This window comes from Polypterus senegalus, chromosome 1 (genome assembly GCF_016835505.1).
Source record: "Polypterus senegalus isolate Bchr_013 chromosome 1, ASM1683550v1, whole genome shotgun sequence".
Lineage (NCBI taxonomy): Eukaryota > Metazoa > Chordata > Cladistia > Polypteriformes > Polypteridae > Polypterus > Polypterus senegalus.
The window spans coordinates 279446804-279453020 of NC_053154.1; positions in this window are offsets into that span (position 1 = coordinate 279446804).

The window sequence follows — 6217 nt, forward strand, 5'->3', positions numbered from 1 at the left end:
AGACATATTTGGCTCCTCTTCACATAAAACTGGGACTCATGAAGAATTTCATGAAAGCATTGAACAAGGAAGGCAAAGGTTTTCGTTATTTAAGAGAGATGTTCCCAAGAATAACTGACGCCAAGATCAAAGAGGGCATTTTTGTTGGCCCCCAGAAATGTTATGAGTGACAAGTGGTTTGAAGATCTGTTAATTGGGACAGAAAAAATGCCTGGAAAACCTTCAAAGACGTTGTTGACAATTTTCTGGGCAATTACAGAGCTCCAAACTCCATTCAGCTGGTAGACCAACTTCTCAAAGCAAACAAGACAATGAAGTGCAACATGTCACTCAAGATTCATTTCCTCCATTCACAATTGGACTTCATCCCCGCAAATCTTGGAGCTGTCAGTGACAAACACGGTGAAAGGTTTCACCAGGACATTGCTACGATGGAGAGATGATACCAGGGCAACTGGAATTCGTCAATGCTTGCTGACTACTGTTGGACACTGCAACGTGATGCACCAGAGATTGAATGCAAAAGAAAATCAGGAGCAAAACACTTTTAATTCTGTTGAATTTAAAAGGTTATGCGAAACATAAACGTGACTAAATACATTTTTGTCAGTAAGCATATAAATGTCTATTTCTCTACGTGATGCAGTAAAACCAAGACTATATTTGTGCATAACCAGTAGGTACCTGTCACAATCGGCAAACACTTTTCGGGAAGCAAGACTTTTCAAAAAAATTGTTGTGCAATGTTTTTGAAAAACTACACTTTCTAGAATTTTACTTAGAGAGGTAAAAGATGGATCTAAAATTGTCCAAGACAGAGAAGGTAGAAGGTCTTTGCTGTAGAATCAAAAATCCAGGAGGGTAGAGATGGCTGAAGTCCAAGGTCACCCACTAGGGAGTCCTAGCTAAACCAAGTGATGATGTCAAAGAGGAATAAATTGAGACCTAGTTATCTGGTCACATTTGAGACATATCTGCTCTGAGATTTTTTATCACAGTCCAGGGCTTTCATACAAAATAGTAATAACTAAGGAGAAAAGTCTAACTGCAGCCCACATTCTGTGACGCTGCTCCTGTGGTCGAAATTTAACATCTTATTAAAGAAAGAAATCCTCTAATAACAGGCAGGAGAAAAGCCGTTCATGGTATCTTGTAATTACTACTCAGCCAAACGCCTTGGAGGGAGCATTCTTCAAAAACAGTCCGTTATAGAATGGTCCGAGAAACGAAAGAATAGAGAGGTTCATTTTATAAAAGCTGTTCAGTTTGCATACAGTGTCAATCGATGGATGCATTGACTCAGGTTGGTTTACACTCAAATGACTTGTATAAAATAAACGTCTGTAATGTTAAATTCTGGTTCTTCTTACACGTCTGAGTTTAACCCCCACTCTTGAAATTTCTGTTCACATAACAACTGTCTGTCTGGACCTTTGCAAGACATCTGCTGATTTCTTAGTCATCTTTCAGTACAATTTGCTGTTCACTTGACCTTTATCTAGTGTCCTGGTGTGCCGGCAAAGGTTTTTGACATTTATTAACCCTTTGTGCTATTTTTTTTTTAAGATGAAAGCTATGTTACCCAAAAACTATTTTTACACACTGCATACCTATGTATGGCTGTCACAAAACACCCTTCATGATCATTCTCAGAATGCAATCCATTGTCGTAAATGTATCGATCAATGAAGGGAGATCAACATAATGAACCTTCACCCAACCCTAACCTTAACCATAATTAAATATTTGCATCCACCCCTTGTTCAGGAGCATCAGATCTGACTACACTATACCCTTTGTATATCTGGTGTGCAAGCAGGTGCTCAAGGCCCACACCAATAGCCCCACCTTGCAGAAGCCAAATGCCCACCTGGCCAACAATCACAATAAGATAACACTGGTGTGTCATGGTTGCAGTTTCTGGGGGCAGTGATGCCAAGGTTGTAATGGGGCCAAGATACACATGAGGTTTAACACTTCTATTTACAACTTGGCCGCCCACATTTACAGTTCTAACACATGGCAGTGAAGTGACGTCTCCTTTGTCCCTGGTGTTTAATATGCGATCCTCTTGTTTTTGTACAATTTCATTTCTTTTGCCCAGTAGATAAATAGTACAGTTGGCCCTTATTAGCCCCTGTTTAATATAAGATGCATTAGTGATTATGAATACTGATTTGAAAGATGGAAAAATGAGGCTGAGATAAATGTTATTTGTACGCTAATCAAAAAAGTCTGATTTAAAAAGAGAAGTTTTTATTGGCAGACATGCAAACTCCACACACAAACAATGCCCAGAATCCAAACATGAGATTATGGAGCTCTAAGAGCAGTTGACACTGAGCTACTAAGTCTCGCAGAACCAGATGTACGTATAATACGTACGTCTGGAGATAAACAGGGGTGGGTTTGGCTCGAAACTGAGTGGGAACAATTAGACAGGACACGCTGAGTGTCGCCTCATGAAGGTGGTGGTCAAAGTGAACTGCAAAGATCAGAGGTGGTCTCATTGATCCGGACTGACCAAAAGCAAGCTTCTGATTACAATACCAGGGGACCACCAGGGGGCGCACCTACCACCCCAACCCGACACAGAAAGACGTGGGACACAAGTTCAGTATACACGTTTATTATTTTTCTTTCTTTTCCTGTGGAAAACACCTTCCCCTGTTTCCCACGTGTACCGCATCAAACACTCTTCCTCCTCTTTTTTCTTCTCTCTCTTTGACTTCTCTCACCCGACTCTGGCTCTCAGTGTAGTGGCCGCTGTCTCCTTCTATAAGTGCTCCAGGTGTTTGTTGGTCTACTTCCAACAGTACTTCCAGGTGTCAAGAGTTCACCAGCAGCTACAGCACCCCCTGGTGGTGCCCATGGAACCCAACAGAGCCACACCAAACTCCAGCTCCCATGGAGCCCTGCAAGAGTCTAAGTAACCACTGCAACCCAAGGGGGCTGCCACCTAGCGCTCCGGGGGAGGTAATGCACTGGATACACACCCTCCCCAGTCCTTCAGGAGTAGAGGCATCCCAGCTGGGTGTATGACACAGGCCAAAAACTCTCACAAACAGACCCCAATTACACAAACGTGTGTCACATGTGTGCATGGGTTAAAAATAAACATATTGTAAGTTGTTGCAAGGCGAAACCATTTTCGTAAAATCAGATAATACCTTGGTATTCAAATTGAGTTGATCTGGTAGGAGTTGTTGATATTTTAGGGATGGTGTGGTGGGGACAAGTCATTGGAAGAAGGTGGTGGCGGAAATATCTACTAAAAAACTGGTCGGGGCGTTAGCTTTGCCCACAACCCCTTCTAGCACCTGAGCCCTGGATTGCTTGTGCCCTGGATTTATGCCCAGTCCATTCCAGACATCTTTGATCTTGATTATTCTGAGTGAGTTTGTTGTCTATTTCAACTTTATAAGCTTCCTTTCTTTCACTCAGCGTTTTCTTCAGCACTCACGGTATACCCTTCACAGACTCTTTGTCACTGGATTTGAATTCTCTGTTCTTCTTATTCATTAGAACATTAGAACACTCTAGACGAGAACAGGCCATTCAGCCCAACAAAACTCGCCAGTCCTATCCACTTATTTCCTCCAAGAAAACATCAAGTCGAGTTTTGAAAGTCCCTAACGTCTTACTGTCTACCACACTACTTGGTAGCTTATTCCAAATGTCTGTCGTTCTTTGTGTAAAGAAAAACTTCCTAATGTTTGTGCGAAATTTACCCTTAACAAGTTTCCAACTGTATCCCTGTGTTCTTGATGAGCTCATTTTAATATACAAGTCTCAATCCACTGTACTAATTCCCTTCATAATTTTAAACACTTCAAGCATGTCACCTCTTAATCTTCTTTTGCTTAAACTGTAAAGGCTCAGCTCTTTTAATCTTTCCTCATAATTCAACCCCTGTAGCCCTGGAATCAGCCTAGTCGCTCTTCTCTGGACCTTTTCTAGCGCTGCTATGTCCTTTTGTAGCCTGGAGACCAAAACTGCACACAGTACTCAAGATGAGGCCTCACCAGTGCATTATAAAGGCTGAGCATAACCTCCTTGGACTTGTACTCCACAGATCGTGCTATATAACCTAACATTCTGTTAGCCTTCTTAATGGCTTCTGAACACTGTTTGGAAGTCGATAGCTTGGAGTCCACTATGACTCCTAAATCTTTCTCATAAGGTGTACTCTCGATTTTCCGACCACCCATTGTGTATTCAAACCTAACATTTTTACTTCCTATGTGTAATACTTTACATTTACTGACATTAAATTCCATCTTCCACAAATCTGCCCAAGCCTATATGCTATCCAAGTCCTTCTGTAATGATATAACGGATTCCAGATTATCTGCTAATCCACCTATCTTGGTATCATCTGCAAACTTAACCAGCTTGTTACTTATATTCCTATCTAAATAATTTATATATATTAAAAATAGCAGTGGAACACCACTCTTAACATCAGCCAGTTCTGACGAGGTTCCTCGCACCATCACCCTCTGCTTCCTGTGTCTGAGCCAATTCTGCACCCATCTAAAAACATCACCCTGAATTCCCACTTCTTTTAACTTGATGCCCAACCTCTCATGTGGCACCTTATCAAATGCTTTCTGAAAGTCCAGATAAATAATATCATAAGCTCCACTTTGATCGGATCCTTTTGTTGCCTCCTCATAGAATTCCAACATGTTAGTAAAACACGACCTCCCTCTTCTGAACCCATGCTGACTGTTCAGAATAACTCCTGTCCTTGACAAGTGTTGCTCAATCTTATCCTTAATAATTCCTTCCATTAATTTTCCTGTGATGCTTGTTAAGCTTACTGGTCTATAGTTGCTTGGATCAGCCCTGTCACCCTTTTTATATAATAGGATAATATTTGCCATTTTCCAGTCCTTCAGAATCTCTCCAGTGCGCAGTGACTTCCTAAAATATGTGTCAAAGGAGACCTTTAAACTCCTTAGTAATCCAGAGTGTCTTACTTGAAAAGCAGTGCACTCTTTTTGAGTATAGTTTGCAATGCAGTGTCAAAGTTCCTTGATATCGTTCCCTTGTTTTAGAAGCAGCCATTCAGAGCCATTTCAGCCTCCACTTCCTCACTATCATTAGAACATTAGAACAGTTGTGACACGAGCCGGCCATTTGCTCCCACAAGCATGTCCATCCTATTCATCTAGGTTGTCCTAAATAACATGAAGTCAAGATTCAAAGGTCCTCTACATCCTTATCATAATGTGTACTTTCAAATTCAGAGCTTCCATTGTGTATTCAGATCTGACATTTCTACTTCCTACATGTAATACTTTATATTTACTTACATTAAATTTCATCTGCCCCTAAAGTAGTATGCTGTCCATGTCCCTCTGGTAACAACTGAACATTATCTGACCTCCAACCTAGCTTGGTGTCATCTGCAGACTTAGCCAGCTTGTTGATTATATTGTTGTCCAACATTGACCTTGATGGACATTACTTTTACCATCACCTAATACTAATAAGTTCACTTCACCCTAAACTGTTGCTTTTGGTGTTTGAGACAATTTTCTGCCCATCTACAGACCATGTCCTGAATGTCCACTTCTTTTAGCTTGATATCTAACCTCACATGTGATCCCTTTTCAAAAGTAGATCAAGACCAATAATATCATATACACCTCTGCTGTGAGGTACACAATCTGTAGATTTGGTTCTGCATTTTCATTATATTTTGCTCAAGGCAACAACAACAACAAGATGAACTAAATTCAGGACACATCAAAGCATATTATCTTCCCAGTTGTACCTCACTTTTAAAACAGCAGTTCCAACAAAGAAAGGAAGACATGCTGGAGCCTAAGGATATTAATTACTTTATAACCTGAAAAAGGGTGGACATCTGGGACAATAAGTTGCTAAATGGGTTTACAGCCTGGGAAAGGAATACATGCCAGTAGGTACTAAGCAACACCAAAAAAAGTTTTATTGTTTGAGAAAACAAACAGTGAATTCATTCATCATATTGACAACCAGCCAAACAGAATATCACATCTTGCAAAACCCCACAGTAGAATTTTATATTAAACTAGCTGATTACCCAGTGGCTTCGCTCACTGAGTGCAAGGGAAAAAATAAAATGTAGTATATAAATTATTAAACAGTAAAACATTAACATGTAAGAAGTAAAGATACATTGAGCAGTACTAGAGTGCTTTCGGGTAAAGTACATTTTAAAGGC